Source organism: Bos javanicus, chromosome 27, assembly GCF_032452875.1.
Source record: "Bos javanicus breed banteng chromosome 27, ARS-OSU_banteng_1.0, whole genome shotgun sequence".
In the NCBI taxonomy this organism is placed as follows: Eukaryota; Metazoa; Chordata; class Mammalia; order Artiodactyla; family Bovidae; genus Bos; species Bos javanicus.
The window spans coordinates 11,165,232-11,185,137 of NC_083894.1; the positions used below are offsets into that span (position 1 = coordinate 11,165,232).

At 37.4% G+C, this 19,906-nt stretch overlaps 1 long non-coding RNA gene across 1 annotated transcript in view; it reads left to right on the forward strand.

Moving 5' to 3' along the window:
* The window catches only part of LOC133239845 (uncharacterized), a 482,622-nt gene that overhangs the window by 134,365 nt on the left and 328,351 nt on the right, over positions 1 to 19,906 (forward strand). The window lies entirely within an intron of this gene.

Consider the following 19,906-nt stretch of genomic DNA (forward strand, 5'->3'; position numbering starts at 1 on the left):
AGTGAAGAAAAGAGGCTGAAATAAGGATAGCTCAGTGAGGAAATTCAGTGGAGAAAAGAGGCTGAATAATTCAGCCAGAAGGTGAGAGAAAGAATAACATGGGGAGACCAAGTTTCGGTGAACAAGGCCCGCACTTTATTTTCCAAAGTAGTTTTTATACCTTAAGTTATGCATAGAGGATAATGGGGGAAGGGGTAGAGTCATGCAGCAAGCCAGGCTTTCTTCCTGCAAACTTATCATATGCAAAAGCTTAGGTGATTTGCATCATCTTCTGGCCCAGAGGCCTGTTAACATTTTAAGACCCTTTCTTCAGAAAACTTATTTTTCTCTAAAGGTGATTGGTCAGGAGCCACCCTCCAAAAGCATTAGATAAAGTTGCATTCCTACAGAGCAAAGGTGTGGTGGGCTATAACAAGAAAAAGAATTAACTCAAGGGTCCCAGGTTACAAACATTAAAGCTACTACTTATACCAATTCTATTAATCAATACACTGCCAGGGACACAGCAGGTAAGGGATATGGAAACTTAGCAGCAAACATTGGCCCAACAAGTGAAAATCCCTTCACCAATACAATTTCTAATCAATCTTTTAACTGCTCAAAGGAATCTGTATTTAGACAGTTTAGAACATCTCTTGCCTCTCACAGTTGGGAGGCTCTGAGCAATCACATGTGGCCGGAAAAACCTATTCAGGCAGGCTAGAGGACTTCCAAAGGAGTTTGTAGGTTGAAACACTGTCACACCCAGGAATTATTAACTGGAGCTGTAAGCTAACTCTTTTTTCAGAGAGAGGTAGTGGGGGACAGCCCCCCGTAAAGTCAGAGGTGTAGGTGAAAGCACAAAGCAGAAAGTAGGCAGACTCTGGTTTGGGGGGTAGATGCTCGAGAATTTCCAGGGGAACTCCTGAGGCTCGATCCCACCTTTGCATATGCCAAGCCTCCTTCCTCATGACCTTTGCCACAGGCTGAGCTCGCTCCCAGCAGGCAAGGAATATACAGACTTTTCCTTCTGAGTTCTGGGTCCTGATAACAGTCAAAATTACTGTGACTGGGAGTTTCGTTCACATAATGTTCAGAATTGCGCTTTGTAAGGTGGTGAAGTGAAATAAGGTTCAAACTCAAGCTTTGGTATAGTGATTTCCCACATGTGACAGGAGGCATAAGAAGGCTGTTAATTGGGGCTACAGCTTACAGGAGGTGGGCAGATACAGGCCCAAGCTTGCAATTAAATACTGAGCCAAGTCGTTGGGTGGATCATTTGGATCAGAAATTTCTATATATTGCCATAGTGCAGGGAGACCAAATTGCTAATATAAACCTGGGTTTGCATTCTAAAATATGAGTGGCCAGATAGAGCCTGTTGTATAAAACTATGCAAGGGGACTGTGGAGACGGATGGCAATACAAATAGAAAAAGGATGAATTAGGGGGAAAAGCAGAGAAGGCAATGGCACCCCACTCCAGTACTCTTGCCTGGAAAATCCCATGGATGGAGGAGCCTGCAAAAGGCTGCAGTCCATGGGGTCACTGAGGGTCGGACACGACTGAGCGACTTCACTTTCACTTTTAACCTTGATGCATTGGAGAAGGAAATGGCAAACCACTCCAGTGTTCTTGCCTGGAGAATCCCAGAGACGGTGGAGCCTGGTGGGCTGCCATCTATGGGGTCGCGCAGAGTCGGACACAACTGAAGCGACTTAGCAGCAGCAGCAGGGGGAAAAAACACAGCTTAATTTTTTCCTCTAAGCTATGATTTTAAATAATGAAGACAACTAGAACTTAGTTCAGTTCAGTCGCTCAGTCGTGTCTAACTTTTCGCGACCCCATGGACTGCAGCATTGCAGGCCTCCCTGTCCATTGGTGATGCCAGCCAACCTTCTTATCCTCTGTCGTCCCCTTCCCCTCCTGCCTTCAATCTTTCCCAGCATCAGGGTCTTTTCAAATGAGTCAGTTCTTTGCATCAGGTGGCCAAAGTACTGGAGTTTCAGCTTCAGCATCAGTCCTTCCAATGAATATCCAGGACTGCTTTCCTTTAGAATGGACTGGTTGGATCTCCTTGCAGTCCAAGGGACTCTCAAGAGTCTTCTCCAACACCACAGTTCAAAAGCATCAATTCTTCGGTGCTCAACTTTCTTTATAGTCCAACACGTACATCCATACATGACTACTGGAAAAAGCATAGCTTTGACTAGATGGACCTTTGTCTGGAAAGTAATGTCTCTGCTTTTTAATATGCTGTCTAGGTTGGTCATAACTTTTCTTCCAAAAAGTACGAGTCTTTTAATTTCATGGCTGCAGTCACCATCTGCAGTGATTTTGGAGCCCAAAAAAATAAAGTCTGTCACTGTTTCCACTGTTTTCCAATCTATTTCCCATGAAGTGATGGGACCAGATGCCATGATCTCAGTTTTCTGTATGTTGAGTTTTAAGCCAACTTCTTCACTCTCCTCTTTCACTTTCATCAAGACGCTCTTTAGTTCTTCTTCACTTTCTGCCATAAGGGTGGTTTCATCTGCATATCTGAGGCTATTGATATTTCTCCTGGCAATCTTGATTCCAGCTTGTGCTTCATCCAGCCCAGCATTTCTCATGATGTACTCTACATATAAGTTAAATAAGCAGGGTGACAATATACAGCCTTGACGTACTCCTTTTCCTATTTGGAACCAGTTTGTTGTTTCACATCCAGTTCTAACTGTTACTTCCTGACCTGTATACAGATTTCTCAGGAGGCAGGTTAGGTGGTCTGGTAAGAAAACCAAATATATCATTAATCAAAAGAAAATATCAAAATAATTTGAAATCTGTAAAAGACTATATGTTTATGGCCTCAAAGTGATAAATGGTCAAACATGTATAAAATGAAAGAAATTTGTGGAACATATGAAAATGATAAAAAACAAAAATAGTAGCAAGGAAAAATAAATGATTATAAAAAGTACATATTGTGGTGTTCAACCTTAAGGGAAATAATAGTATTCTTTGAATCTAAAAATAAAATTTAAAAGAATGCTAGCTGCAGGGTTTTTTTTTACTTTGTTTTGTACTTAGATTTGAGGAAGTAACTAAATCTTCACATTGAAACTACAATGTTATATCAGATAAGTAAAATTTAGTATCCTCTTAGGCACACGTTTGTAAATACAGATAATGAAAATTTAACAAATCTTCAAGGCACCAAGAAAAGAAAGATTTACATATGAACAAATGAAAATGAGACTGCAACAGATTTCCTGGCAGTACATTAGTTGTCAGAATATAATAAATAATAACTTCAAAGAGCTGAAGGAAAACAACTACCCATATAATATAGCTTCTACCTAGATAGCATATTCAAAAGCAGAGACATTACTTTGCCAGCAAAGGTTCATCTAGTCAAGGCTATGGTTTTTCCTGTGGTCATATATGGATGTGAGAGTTGGACTGTGAAGAAGGCTGAGCGTTGAAGAATTGATGCTTTTGAACTGTGGTGTTGGAGAAGACTCTTGAGAGTCCCTTGGACTGCAAGGAGATCCAACCAGTCCATTCTGAAGGAGATCAGCCTTGGGATTTCTTTGGAGGGAATGATGCTAAAGCTGAAACTCCAGTACTTTGGCCACCTCATGCGAAGAGTTGATTTATTGGAAAAGACCCTGATGCTGGGAGGGATTGGGGGCAGGAGGAGAAGGGGACGACAGAGGATGAGATGGCTGGATGGCATCACTGACTCGATGGACGTGAGTCTCAGTGAACTCAGTGATCTGATCAAAATATCATTCAAGAAGTATACCTGTTGAATGTATGGCAAAAACCACCACAATATTGTAAAGTAATCAGCCTCTAATTAAAATTCAAAAAAATTTTTTTAAGAATTATACCAAAATAATGGAGAAGGTGATGGCACCCCACTCCAGTACTCTTGCCTGGAAAATCCCATGGATGGAGGAGCCTGGTAGGCTGTAGTCCATGGGGTCATGAAGAGTCGGACACGACTAAACGACTTCCCTTTCACTTTTCACTGTCATGCATTGGAGAAGGAAATGGCAACCCACTCCAGTGTTTTTGCCTGGAGAATCTCAGGGACAGGGGAGCCTGGTTGGCTGCCGTCTATGGGGTCACACAGAGTCGGACACGACTGAAGTGACTTAGCAGCAGCAGCAGCATACCAAAATAAAAATAATTTTAGACCAGCCCTAAGAGAGTAAACCAACAACGTCTTTTTCTGAAAGAACTATTCAAGAACATGGCTTGGCTAGAAGAATATAGAATAGCATTGAAACATGGCAATATATGTGAAACAGATCGCCAGTCCAGGTTTGATGCATGAGACGGGGTAATCAGGGCTGGTGTACTAGGATGACCCAGAGGGATGGGATGGGGAGGGAGGTGAGAGGGAGGGTCAGGATGGGGAACATATGTACACCCATGGGTGATTCATGTCAATGTATGGCAAAACCACCACAATACTGTAAAGTAATTAGCCTCCAATTAAAAAAAAAATAAACCATAGTGAAGAATTAAAAAATTGGTATAAAAATGAGTTACTTTTAAATTTAATTACCATTTGATAAAATACTATTTTGTGATTTAAAAGTTGAAAGTATAACTGAAGATAAAATGATCTGGAATTCAGTGGGAGGGTAAAGCTTGTTAAGTCCCTGTTCAAGAGATAAACACAAATCCTGGATAGTGGTGTAGAGAGATATTGTCTATTATTTACAAAGTTATTGAGCTAATGGAAGAGTATAAAGGGATGAAAATGATGTATTTATCAATAAAAAGCAAGAAGGAGTAATAAAGGATGGGAAAGTATTAAAAAGAGAAAAATCAGACCATAAAATTACTTGAAAACCACAATAAATATAATAAGGTAAGCTCACCAATGAAAAAGCAGGATAACAGATTGATTTTTTTCAAAAAATGCCTGAATAAGAGCACAGACTCAGAGGTGTTTGAAACATGACTTTTATCATGACACAGTACCAGCTTACAGAAGGAACTGAAGGTGTGAAGAGCAAATTCACCATTCCTGACATGTGAGGTTCAGGGTTCTTTTTGAGGGGTTCACTTTTATGAGAAATCAGTCAAGATCCCCTCCTGCACTCCTTTCTGGAACTTGTTTGGGATTCATAGAGGAGGCAGGTCTGTGTACTCAGGGGTAAATAAGTTCCAATGTACATTTGAAGAGAAATTTATAGTCTATAATTTTAAAACCAAAGATAGCAAAATAAAGGAGAAATAGATAACTATACATAGATTCAAACATATTTTTAAGTCATAGTAAGTAAATTGAAAAGAGATTAGATACACAGGTGAAGAGAAAGGAAGTTACAATACTTGTTCAGTAAAAAAGAAATATAAGGAATGAAAATATTAAGGACATTCTTAGTTTATTTATTAAACTTTTATAATACATGATATATGTCCTTTTGATTCAGTTAAAATAAATCATACAGGCATTGATAAATAAGTAGTGAAAAAAAGACATTAAACAGTAAATGAAAATAAGAAGATAGTATAGCAATATTAATATCAGGCAAAATAAAATTTAGGACAAAATATCAGTAATAGATATAAATAAAAACATAATAGTAAAAAAATTTTAAGAAAATATAATAGCCATGAATTATCTGTATTTAACATTTCTTTAATTTATATATAGGAATGATAAAAATTAAATTTGTAGTTAGACAGTTTTACATTGTTTTATAGATCAATTAAAGAAACAGAATTCATGTTTTTGAAAATCAAATTTAACAAATATAATCTAAGAGATAAAGGTAGAAAATGGCTTATCCACCATTAGAGAATATTCTTCATGTTCAGCAAATAAGGGGAGGTTTCTAGAAAATTAAGCATGTTATTAGGCCACACATGTATTTTCATCAAATTTCAAACAACTGACATAACAGAGATCTTATTTTGTGGCTGTTATGCCATTAAATACCAATTTAAAAGTAAATGTACCAAGTACATGTCCGTATCAGTAGAATATATGCCCTATGTCTTCAATTGGCTTCACATTCACTATTTTCCCTTTTTCATCCCTTTTTATTCATGCCTGAGCTCCAGAAATTTGTTTCAATTTACACTGTCTTCATCACCTCCACCACCTAGTTCCCTGGGAACCCCTGGGCCCGCCGTGTCATATTATTACACCACCAATTTTACATAATCCGTTACCAGCCCCTTCTCAAATTGTCTCAACATGTGTGTGCCCTCTGGTTTTTACATCCAGGACCATAATACTTCAGGTATTTAAACAAGTATTTAGAAACAAGTCACAAAATTATGAAATATCAAATCTTGCAGTGGATGAACATGGTAGCTAGAGGTAAATATAGAACATTAATGCATTAATCAAGAAACAAATAAGCATGTTACTATTCAAATCAAGATGGCAGAATGATATATATAGCATTATACTTAAGGAAATTAGAAATGAAATTGTAACTCTAAAAGCAGAATTAAATCAAACATAAAACAAAACCATAGTAGAAAGGATCAGTGAAGCCAAATACTAATTATTTTAAAACAAGTGTTGTTTTTACAAAAAAAAAAAAAAAATTTTTTTAATCAAAAAAGAAGAATGAAAATAGCAAGTTGTTGAAAGTACTTTATTTCAGGGCTGTCTTACTAGTTGGAGTGAGGTGAATTTTCTTTATAGTTTTCAAAAATTTTCAAATTTTCTGCAAATCAACACGCCTTAACACTTTGGTGGAGAAGACAATGGCAACCCACTCCAGTGTTCTTGCCTGGAGAATCCCTTGGACAGAAGAGCCTGGTGGGCTGCTGTCCGTGGGGTCACACAGCGTCGGGCACAACTGAAGTGACTTAGCAGCAGCAGCAACACTTTGGTAATTGGAATAAAAGGTAAATACAGATTGTTTGAATAAGCTTGGTACAAAATTGACTGGATAATCCAGTATGTATACTTTGCTAAAAGTTCTAGCTCAAGTCAACAAGAACCTGTAATATTGTTAATTTTACATTTTCCATATCCTTTATAAGAAAAAGTGCATCATGCTGTTATTAATCTTCATTCTCTGAGGTATTTTTTAAGCCGTCTCTCTCAAATATATAAGAAAAAAATTAAGGGAAGAGTTAACCAAAGAACCATATGGTACTTTATTTAGTGGTGCCAAACAAGTATCAATAGCACAAATATAGCAAGTTCCCAGCATAATTAATAGGGGCTTACACTAATCATTAAAATGTCTACTAAATAAAATTATAAATCTTCATGTGTTGGATAAGAAATGACTATAATGACATCTGAAACATAAATGTTCTCATTATTTATTAAATTCATTTTTTCCAAGTTAAAGATATATGTAATGTATAATAAAGCTCTTGTTCAAGTTCTTCCATGCTAATTCAAATATAAATGCATAATTATTAGTTTGGGTCATTCTCCCACAGTTGTGCCAAGGGTAGAAACTGCATGCCTATGTTTTTTCTGATATTTATTTATTTTTTGATAGTATCAGGAATAGTTATATAAATATATTAATTTTAGACCTATAATTAAGACCATGTTAACTGGCCTTCAAATGAAAAAAATAGAATTTTTAAGAAATATGTGTTCCTATTAATAGAAACCTAATAATATAAAATAAAATATAGAGTAGAGAAATAGACAAATGAAAATTTGAAGCCTGAGAGTACTTTTTTATTTCAATTTCTAAATTAAATATGCCTGAAGCAGTATAACTTTATCCTAATTTGGTGGTGATAGTAAAACGATGTAATAAGCTGATATACAGTATTACTAGTTTTTATAATATTACTATTTCAGTATATGTTTATTAAGTTATATGGTAATGTGCTTACGAACAAAATAATCTATATAGTGGAACTTATTTTAAACATAAGCATTTAAAGATCACATTAAGAAAATTTATAAATATCCTTATAGAGATAATAAATATGAAGTTCATAACCCTGATATTGGAAACCAAAAATATACATCACATTTGAATACACAGATGTTGATTCTGTTTAGTATATGAAACCAGTGCTTTTAAAACTACTTTGTGAGAATGGTAATGTACCTTTTTTTGTTACTTTATTCCTTACACATTTTGGCAGCATTCCATATTTTAGCAAGGGATCCTTTGAGGTATTTTTTCTTTGCCAAATAGATAAATATATTGACATAGTCTGGAAGAAATATAAAATATGATAAAACCGTCTGAGGGAGGTTGGGATACATTTGAAGAATAGGTTGATTTTATGTAAAGCAAAGTGATTGGTAAAAAAAAAAAATCTATATAGCTGTCAGAAATGCTTTTGGAATCATATTTTAATACCAGTGTATTCTACCAGGAAGATAAAGGGTCTAGCCTTACTCCTGATTTTATATTTAATTTCAAAACTTTAATGTGAATGAATTCTTGAAAATCAGAATTGGAGCTTTTTTTTTAGTAACCACATAGAAAGGATCACGTTTAGAAAATCTGAAAATAAAGTCCAAAGTGAACATGTTTCTGTGTACCCAAATGTATACAAGGATTGAAGTTATTTAGAGGGAGAAAAAATGCCTTGTGCACACCAATATGTGTATTAATAGAGAGCACCATGGTATGAACTTACAATGATCATAATTCATGAAGAAATAACATTTAAAAATTACGTAAAAACAAGAAAAACTACCATTAGAAAACAATGAAAAGACAAAAATACTTCTGATCCTTCCACCATCTGTGATGTAGGATGTTACTTCTGCACAAAGTCATCTTTGTGATAGTATGCAACACTGTTTGCTGAAAACCTCACCATAGATAACTATGAAATTGTCAAAAGGCATGTGTGTACAAGATAACAGATATTTAGAACATTAGAAAGATCTTCAGCTTATTTTTAATTTTTAGTGTCTTTGATATTTAAATATTATATTGTCATTTAACTTTCAGTTCAGTTCAGTCACTCAGTCGTGTCTGACTCTTTGCGACCCCATGAATCGCAGCACGCCAGGCCTCCCTGTCCATCACCAACTCCCGGAATTCACTCAAACTCATGTCCATCGAATCGGTGATGCCATCCAGCCATCTCATCCTCTGTCGTCCCCTTCTCCTCCTGCCCCCAATCCCTCCCAGCATCAGAGTCTTTTCCAATGAGTCAACTCTTCGCATGAGGTGGCCAAAGTATTGGAGTTTCAGCTTCAGCATCAGTCCTTCCAATGAACACTCAGGACTGATCTCCTTTAGGATGGGCTGGTTGGATCTCCTTGCAGTCCAAGGGACTCTCAAGAGTCTTCTCCAACACCACAGTTCAAAAGCATCAATTCTTTGGCGCTCAGCTTTCTTCATAGTCCAACTCTCACATCCATACATGACTACTGGAAAAACCATATAGCCTTGACTAGATAGACCTTTGTTGGCAAAGTAATATCTCTGCTTTTTAATATACTATCTAGGTTGGTCATAACTTTCCTTCCAAGGAATAAGCGTCTTTTAATTTCTTTGCTGCAATCACCATCTGCAGTGATTTTGGAGCCCCAAAAATAAAGTCTGACACTGCTTCCACTGTTTCCCCATCTATTTCCCATGAAGTGATGGAACCAGATGCCATGATCTTAGTTTTCTGAATGTTGAGCTTTAAGCCAACTTTTTTCACTCTCCTCTTTCACTTTCATCAAGAGGCTTTTGAGTTATAAGGGTGGTGTCATTTGCATATCTGAGGTTATTGATATTTCTCCCAGCAATCTTGATTCCAGCTTGAGCTTTTTCCAGGCCAGCGTTTCTCATGATGTACTCTGCAAATAAGTTAAATAAGGAGGATGACAATATACAGCCTTGACATTCTCCTTTTCCTATTTGGAACCAGTCTGTTGTTCCATGTCCAGTTCTAACTGTTGCTTCCTGACATGCATAGAGGTTTCCCAAGAGGCAGGTCAGGTGGTCTGGTATTCCCATCTCTTTCAGATTTTTCCACAGTTTATTGTTATCCACGCAGTCAAAGGCTTTGGCATAGTCAATAAAGCAGAAATAGATATTTTGCTGGAACTCTCTTGCTTTTTCAATGATCCAGCGGATATTGGCAATTTGATCTCTGGTTCCTCTGCCTTTCATTAATTTTTCCTAACTTTCCTATAGAACAGATCAAAAATGAAAAAGAAAACAGATGAATTCCATCTTGGTTATTTTCAGGGTCATTGGGAAGTTTCAATTATACCTTAATAATCTATAAGAAACTTCTATGTGGGATGTTGATTTTATTCTGTAGATACATTGCTGTTGTGGTGGTGGTTTAGTCTCTAAGTCATGTCTGACTCATGACCCCGTGGACTGTAGCCTGCCGGGCTCCTCTGTCCATGGGATTCTCCAGGCAAGAATACTGGAGCAAGTTGCCATTTCCTTCTCTGGAGGGCCTTCCCGACTCAGGGAGTGAATCCAGGTCTCCTGCATTGCAGATGATCTCCTCCACTGAAGGCAGATTCTTTACTGACTCAGCCACCAGGGAAGTACATTGCTATAAAATTAATTTAATAAATATATTTGCATTAGCAATTTATAAAGTTTTCTAATTTTGTTGAAAAAAAATAGTAGCCAAATTTGATGTAATCATGTTTCCCTAGCAGCATTTTCTTTGAAAAAGGAATATATTGTCCATTATGAAATCATCACACTTGCGCTTGAGGTAAAAGGAATCTTACTTGAGAAAAAATAAGAGAATCTTCTCACAGTATATGTTTTAATCATGGGCAATACTACCTATATATCCAGCCTCCCATATATGTGCAAACTACCAGGTTTAATAAAATTGTTATTTTTCTATGTTTGAAGCTCTGTCAACATACTATTTTTCATAATTCATTCAGATTATATAAACTTTAAAAAAATCACGGAGAATTATACTACACTTTTATCGTATGTATGGCGTTACCCTTAAATAAAGACTAACAGACTTGCTATGTAATAGAATACCATAATTACACAGATTCTTATTAAAATTGTACAAGACAGTTATTCACATGCCTTAAAATATGGTACCATTAAATATTCAAATATATTCAAATATACTGCACAGTTCTTCTGATCAACCAGAACTTGGAGAAATCCTTGATGAATTTGCTAAATATATATGACACAGAACTAGAAGTGACAAGTGAGCTCAAAGATGATGTATTTTTCAAACTAAAATGTAGTTTTACACTCATTTTATTTATTAAAAATGGTGAAGTGAAGCAAGATGTTATAGCAGAAGCAGTAGTAATATTCTTCCTAATCATGTAAGGTATATTAAAAGTAGTAGCCAATGAGTAAGCGTTTGAGTAAGCATTAATTAACAGAGCATTTACCTCCGTTAATATTTCTAGAGCCAGGTCACTTTTGTCTCATGTCTAGAATAATAAAATCTAATTGTAAGATAGTCTCCAGCACAATAGATTCTGTTTGCCACTGTCGTACTTATCTTTCATAAGGACATCACAGATATCTTCGTTGACTGATTAAAGTCTGATAAATTCCATGCTATACACCCTAATATTACAATCTTCAACCCCCTGACCCGTAGTCCCTTTCTCACCCTAACTCTAAAGGTTCCTCAAAAAATAATAGTTTCTCCCCCTCTAGTTATTAGAATATTCACTTTTATTTGTATTTGCAGAACACTTTATGTCTGCTTATGGGCTTCCCTGATAGCTCAGCTGGCAAAGAATCTGCTTGCAATGCAGGAGATCCTGGTTTGACCCCTGGGTTGGGGAGATTCCCTGGAGCAGGGAAAGGCTGCTACTGCTGCTGCTGCTGCTGCTGCTGCTGCTGCATCGCTTCAGTCATGTCTGACTCTGTGTGACCCCATAGATGCCAGCCCACCAGGCTTCCCATCCCTGGGATTCTCCAGGCAAGAACACTGGAGTGGGTTGCCATTTCCTTCTCCAATGCAGGAAAGTGAAAAGTGAAAGTGAAGTCACTCAGTCGTGTCCAACTCTAGCGACCCCATGGACTGCAGCCCACCAGGCTCCTCCATCCATGGGATTTTCTAGGCAAAAGTACTGGAGTGGGGTGCCATTGCCTTCTCCGAGGGAAGGGCTACCCACTCCATTATTCTGGCCTGGAGAATTCCATGGACTGGGTAGTCCATGGGGTCGCAAAGAGTCGGACATGACTCTCTGCCTTTCACTTTCACTTTCTGTCTGCTTGGTCAGTTGTACTGAAGTGTTCCTTTTGTACTGAAAGTTTTTGCACACCTCTGTTAATGCAGATACTATTCATCTCTTAAGGTCCAGCTGAAACAGTGTATGCGTGAAGTTTTCTTAACCGTCTAGAAGTGACTTTCCACTCATTTTCTGCCCTAATGAAGATATTTATTAGACTGTGATTTAAAATATAGATATTACTATGCATATATGTCTCCTAATATAATTAGGGACTGTGAGGACAAAACCTTACAGATTGTACCATATGTCAACTGAATGTTTCTGAAAGTCAGGCAAAGAAAAAACAAATAATAGGCAATTAATAATTCAGTTAAACATCCTTTAAAGTGTTTATAGCAGTCTGTGGCAATAGGGAACTTTTAATAAATTTCAACTATTTTTATCATATTAACGCTAAAACCTGTTGAGACACATTTTGAAAAACAGACATATCTATGATTCTGTTTCCTTACAAGCTTTTCATTCAAAGCTTTGCCTGTAAGAGGAAATAATAACTTGTCAATGTTTATGAACTCTGGCTTTAAGCTAAGTCATTGCCTAGAAATGAGGTGAAATTGCTCATAAGATGGACCCTATACTTTTCATTTCTCACAAAACAATGATTATGTCATCACTGTGGTGTCACACAAGGTTATCACCAGTATGTGTATGGGAGAAAAAGATTTTCCAAATTGTGATACCCCTTCATGTGTGGTCAAGACTTGATTCTTGTTTCTGGGTGGTTCTTAAAACAGTGCCACCCTTCTTTTTCTTTTTTTTTTTAATTGATGTATAGTTGATTTATAATATTGGTTACTTTCAGCTATACAGCAAAATGACTCAGTTATACTTGAATAAGTACTATTTTTCATATTCTTTTCCATCATGACTTATTTCAGGATATTGAATATAGTGGACTTCCTCGATAGCTCAACAGTAAAGAATCTGCCTGCAATGTAAGAGACATGAGTTAGATTCCTGGGTTAAGAAGATCCCCCTGGAGAAGGAAATGGCAACCCACTCTAATATTCTTGCCTGAAAAAATCCCATGGACAGAGGAGCCAAGTAGGCTACAGACCAAAGGGATGCAGATTCAGAAATGACTGGGTGACTAAGCACACACATACGCTGAACATAGTTTCCTATGCTATATTGTAGGACCTTATTGATTATCCATCTTATATATAATAGTTTGCATCTGCTCATTCCAAACTGCCAGTCTATGCCTTGCCCATCCCCCTCATCCCTTGTCAACCAAGTCTGTTCTTTATATTTGTGAGTCTAAAACAATGCTGCACTTCCTACTTGCTTTTATACATAAGCAAGGCTGGGCTCCAGAAAGAGAAATTGAATCAAATTTTCTGCACAGGCATAGACTTAGAGTCCATGGACATTATGCAAAAGAAATGTCTTGGGTTAATTCTCTGGAGGCCACTTTTATTGTTACTATTGAATTTTCCTGACAGCACTAAAGTTTTGTTACCATTATTTTTTCTAAATTACATTAAGTTTTTGCAAACATGGAAGTAGATATTGTGTTCAGTCATTCAGTTGTGTCCGACTCTCTGTGACCCTATGGACTCTAGCCTGCAAGCCTCCTCTGTCCATGGGATTATCCTGGCAAGAATATGGAAATGGGTTGCCATTTCCTTCTCCAAGAAGAAGATATTGGATATGTTATAATTCAATGTCTTAAGAATAGTAAATATTTCTAACTCTTGGGAAAATGCCTCCAAATTATGTTATAAACATTAAGTGAAAAATTCATTGAGATATAAAAATTGATTTCTATAAGTCAAAAGGAAGCAAACTGGATGATATTTACAAGTGTTTCCTCAGCCCAATTTAAATCTGGCTTTTGATCTTTATCCCACTTCATGAATGTGATCCTATTCTGAGTAGCTGTTATACAATGTGGTTCTTGGCTACAAGTATTCCTAGGGTTATTGTAGACATTGATTGTAATTCATTAATAAGTTTCACATGCCAGCCTTGCATCACAAATACTAAGTTAGAAGACTTTATTACATTCAAAAGTGTGTAACTTATTACTGTCTTTATTTATCTTAGAATGGTTTCTTTGGAGAAAATTATTAACGATTACTCTGGAGAGAAAACAGTAAAGAGGTCTATAGAAGCAGCAATAAGAGAAGAAATAGGGAACCCCCTGTGTCCTAACCACCGGATTCTCTGGGTAACAATTCCAGGAGGTGACTGAAAGCCATTCCCTGAAGATGCTCTCATATGAACATCTTTATAGTCAGGACTGTGCAGAGAGAGCTGCACCAGATGTAGAAATTTCACACCATCTGACGGAACATAGCCTTATCCCTCAGAGTGTAAATAAACTAGCTCAAGATTACTAGCAAATCTGGACCATCCAGATGGCCCAGGCAGACACTTAATTGATAAGACAAGGAAACAAATATTATCTAGTATATTTTCATTTTATTTCATGCCATAATTTTAGGTATTGAAGGGGCTGGAGTTATAGGAAGTGAAATAATGAAATGCTTTTATTTTTTCCCTCACTCCATTGTCTTTGAAACATCCAGTTGTAGATCTCCATTTTCTGTCTCAGGACAATGTTAATGGCAGATCCTATAACATTTGTGGTTATTTTAGATATTAAAAGTCTCATTTTCAAGTAATAAAAGTTCAGTTCAGTTCAGTCGCTCAGTCACGTCTGATTCTTTGAGACCCCATGGACTGCAGAACACCAGGCCTCCCTACCCATCACCAACTTCCGGAGCTTGTTAAAACTCATGTCCATCGAGTCAGTGATGCCATCCAACCATCTCCTCCTCTGTCGTCCCCTTCTCCTCCTGCTTTCAGTCTTTCCCAGGATCAGGGTCTTTTCCAGTGAGTCAATTCTTTGTATCAGATGGGCAAACTATTGGAGCTTCAGCATCAGTCCTTCCAATGAATATTCAAGGACTCATTTCCTTTAGGATGGACTGGTTGGATCTTCTTGCTGTCCAAGTGACTCTCAACAGTGTTCTCCAACACCACAGTTCAAAAGCATCAATTCTTGGACACTCAGCTGAGCCAAATCTCATATGCATACATGACTACTGGAAAAACCATAGCTTTAACTAGATGGACCTTTGTTGGCAAATAAATGTCTCTGCTTTTGAATATGCTTTTTAGGTTTGTCATAGCTTTTCTTCCAAGAATCAAGCGTCTTTTAATTTCAGGGCTTCAGTCACCATCTACAGTGATGTTGGAGCCCAAGAAAATAAAGTCTTACTGTTTCCATTGTTTCCCCATCTATTTGCCATGACATGATGGGACCAGATGCCATGATCTTAGTTTTCTGAATGTTGAGTTTTAAGCCAACTTTTCACTCTCTTTCACTTTCATCAAGAGGCTCTTTAGTTCTTCTTTGCTTTCTACCATAAGGGTGGTGTCATCTGCATATTGACGTTATTGATATTTCTCCCGGCAATCTTGATTCCAGCTTGTGCTTCATCCAGCCCGGCATTTCACATGATGTACTCTGCATATAAGTTCAATAAGCAGGGTGACAATATACAGTTTGATGTATCCTGTCCCAATGAACCAGTCCATTGTTCCATGTCTGGTTCTAACTGGTTCTCTTTGACCTGTATACAGATTTTTCAGGAGGCAGGTAAGGTGGTCTGGCATTCCCATCTCTTGAAGAATTTTCCATAGTTTGTTGTGATCCACACAGTCAAAGGTTTTGACATAGTCAATAAAGCAGAAGTAAATGTTTTTCTGGAACTCTTTTGCTTTTCCTGTGGTCCAACAGATGTTCGCAATTTGATCTCTGGTTCCTCTGACTTCTCTAAACCCAGTTTGAATGTCTGCAAGTTCTCAGTTCATGTACTCTTGAAGCCTGGCTTGGAGAATTTGAGCATTTCTTTACAGCATGTGAGATGTGTGCAATTGTGTGGTAGTTCGAACATTCTTTGGCATTGCCTTTCTTTGGGATTGAAGTGAAAACTGACATTTTCCAGTCTGGTGGCCACTGCTGAACTTTCCAAATTTGCTGGCATATTGAGTGCAGCACACAGCATCATCTTTTAGGATTTGAAATAGCTCAACTGGAATTCTATCACCTCCACTAGCTTTGTTCATAGTGATGCTTCCAAAGGCCTACTTGACTTCGCTTTCCAGGATGTCTGGCTCTAGGTGAGAGATTAGATCGTATTAGTTATCTGGGTCATTAAGATCTTTTTTCATATAGTTCTCTGTGTATTCTTGCCGCCCCTTCATATCTTTTGCTTCTGTTAGGTCAGCACTGTTTCTGTTCTTTATTGTGCCCATCTTTGCATGAAATATTCCCTTGGTATCTCTAATTTCCTTGAAGAGATCTCTAGTCTTTCCCATTCTGTTGTTTTCCTCTATTTCTTTGCATTGATCATTGAGGAAGGGTGTCTTATCTCTCCTTGATATTCTTTGGAACTCTGCATTCAGAAGGGTGTATCTTTCCTTTTTTCCTTTGCCCTTTGCTTCTCTTCTTTTCTCAGCTATTTGTAGGGCCTCCTCAGACAACCATTTTGCCTTTATGCTTTTCTTTATCTTCAGGATGGTCTTGATCACTGCCTCCTGTACAATATCATGAACATCCGTCCTTAGTTCTTCAGGCATTCTGTCAGATGTAATCCCTTGAATCTATTTGTCACTTCCATTGTATAATCATAAGGGATTTGATTTAGGTCATACCTGAATGGTCTAATGGTTTTCCCTACTTTCTTCAATTTAAGTCTAAATTTTGCAATAAAGAGTTCATGATCTGAGCCACAGTCAGCTCCCACTCTTGTTTTTGCTGACTGTTTAGAGCTTCTCTATCTTCGGCTGCAAAGAATATAATCAATCTGATTTTCGTGTTGATCATCTGGTGATGTCCATGTGTAGAGTCGTCTTTTGTGTTGTTGGTTGGCCAGCCAGCTCCTCCAGGACACAGTCATGCCGCCAGCCCCTCCACACCATGCTTTCTGCCAACAAAAATTTCAGTATTATTTAAAACAAAATGTAGATATTTCATTAAATTCATTGTTTCCCCTCTATGGCATCTTGAACCCCACTGAGGTCCCAAAACTTGCAGTTAGAAGGATTGCATGGTCATTTGCTTCTGTCTTCTTTGCTTAACTGTTTTATTCAATGATAGTTGTCCCTTCATACTTCTCCTATAGTCAGATTCAGAGGGGAAATTTTCTTTGAGATCATGATGAGGTCATAAATGATAGTGTATTTGTAATCTGGCATTGGTGCTCTAGCCTTGAAAGACACCCAAATGAATCCTTTATGTCACAAGGAGCTGTTTTGTGGGTTCTTCTTAACTACCCTGTGGGTAATTCCCACTGGAACACTTCCTGAGGTCAAAATACCACCAGCTGAGCATTTCACAGCCCTTTACCTCCTGTTCCTAGTGCTACACCCTGGAAGACTCCTTCTGATGAAGTCAGCTCACTCAGCTTGTCAGTATTACCTTCAGGATGATAATAATTTGCTTGTCATTGTCCTCATGACCCAAGGTACCTGTGCTTTACCCTTTTAATAGTGTTTCTTGCTTTCTGTCAGTTCTTTTCCTCAGCTTTACTTTATAAAAATGTCTAAACCAGAGTCATATATTCTTATGTCTGTCATATATAAGAATATACATATATATATCCCTTGTATCCTATAGCCCAAACTCTAGGGTCTCTAGATCAAGTTCTCTGGGTGATTGATTTGAGAAAATTGGAGGCATGACAGATGATTATTGAGCCTTCTAGCAGTTCTTTCAAATAGATACTCACTACCCATCTTTCTCTATTCATATATACAATTAGGCACATGATGAGCCAAAGGTGGAAGACCTGGCCTTGAGCCAAACCCTTAGAAGTCCTGCAAAGATGGTGAAGCATTTCTCCAAGTTATTTAAGGATAGTCATCACTTACTGTTCCTAGTGTTGGTTCTCAGTTAAAACTGAGATAATAGGGATGCCTCTTTTTGATATCCTGTCAGTTATATACTTCGATGGTATGTTTAAAGTGTTAGTCACTCAGTTGTGTCTGACTCTTTGCCACCAGATAGACTGTAGCCCGCCAGGCTCCTCTGCCCATGGAATTCTCCAGGCAAGAACACTGGAGTGGATTGCTTTCCCTTATCTTCCTGACCTGGGGATCGAACCCTAGTCTCCTGCATCAGAGGCGGTTTCTTTACTACCTTAGCCGCCAGAGAAGCCGTCTAGGGCAGGGGTGGCTTTTGTCAGTTTGCTTGTTTGTTCATTGGTTTTTTTTTTTTGATATCATAGTACCCTTTACACAAGCATTTAAACATTCAACCAAGTTCACTTCCTGCTGCCCAGGGAAAAAAATTAAGTACTTATTTGAGCTCCGAATTGCACTGCATATATTTAGCTTGATAGTTTTAAGGAAACATATAATAATATTAAAAATTAATTAGAAAACCTTTTAAAAATTAGTTTTTATCGTCCCCAAGTCACTTTAACTTACATTATGCTATAACTTTAGTTACTTCTACTCATAAACATTTATGGTTAGAATGTAGCTATTCTAGTTAAAAAGGCAAAAATGAAACAATCAGGATGTATGATACTGTCGTATACATTGTATATGCTGCACTCAAGCTTTATATAGAGGCAAACATACAGCACCACCAGCCTATATTTGATAGTAAAAAGAAACATTGGGAAAAACAAAACAGTTCAATAGCTTCAACAAAGACAAATATGTTTTAAATGTGTATAAACTGGTTACCAGAGTTTCTAAAGAAAAGTTTAAATCATTATATTTTAAATGGAAAAGATAAGAAAAACTCGACGTCCGTATTTCAAAACTTATGCTATTTAGGCTATCACAAATTTCTGGATTTTTTAATTTCATTTTATTTATTCAGTGAAGATCTGTTGAGTTTTTATGTGCAAGACCCTATGGGGCTTTCAAGGTGATAATCGTCAAATAAAGAAGATATGATATGCAGCATCTGATAAGACAGTGATGACATTGTTGAATCAGGAAGCAGTAAATACATGATGAACAGGGCGTCTCCACAGTACTTGACTTTTACTAATAGTTTTTACCGTATGACTTGAGTGGCAACTTAGCGGAATTTATGATAAGGGTTGTGTGACTTTTTTGGCCTAGGACAAGTTACATATTTTATTTTCTCTTAATGATATAGGTTTAATTATAGTTCCTGATGCACAGAGTTGTGAGAATTTTATGATATCTGCACTTCAGATGGTGCTAGTCATACAATAAACCCTCAGTTAAGAGTAGTGATTTAATATAAAAATGCTTCTAGAAAATTGCATTATTGCTTTCACTTCACAAAAACATAAATGTAGCAATCTGAGGTTGGCAGGGTTACCCCAGGATGTGTCTCTACCTGTTGCTCTGGATTGCTGAGAAAGGTTCACTGACCTCGTTACCTGGTTGTCCATTTCCTCCTTCATCACTTAACATTTGGCCTTCTGGGTGTTTTATCCTCCCTCCAAAAGCATACAGAGGGGAATATTCAAGAAATGACACCCTTTTGTTAGGACCCACATGACTCAACTCAAAGTCAGGTCCCTGTTGGCAGCCCAGCAGATCTTTTATTGCAGTAAAAGGAGGAAAATCAGAGAGTGGGGTTATTTGGGGTAGAGGGAAGTGACTAGAATTTAAGCTGGATGCAAAGGTGGGTATGTTAGGTAGGACTGCATTTATCTTCAGAGGCAGAATATTCAACTAAATATAGAGGGTTTATTTTTCTCATATAAAATAATGTTCAGAGCCTGGTTCGGAGGCTCAAGATGATAAGGTGAAAGTTCTCTT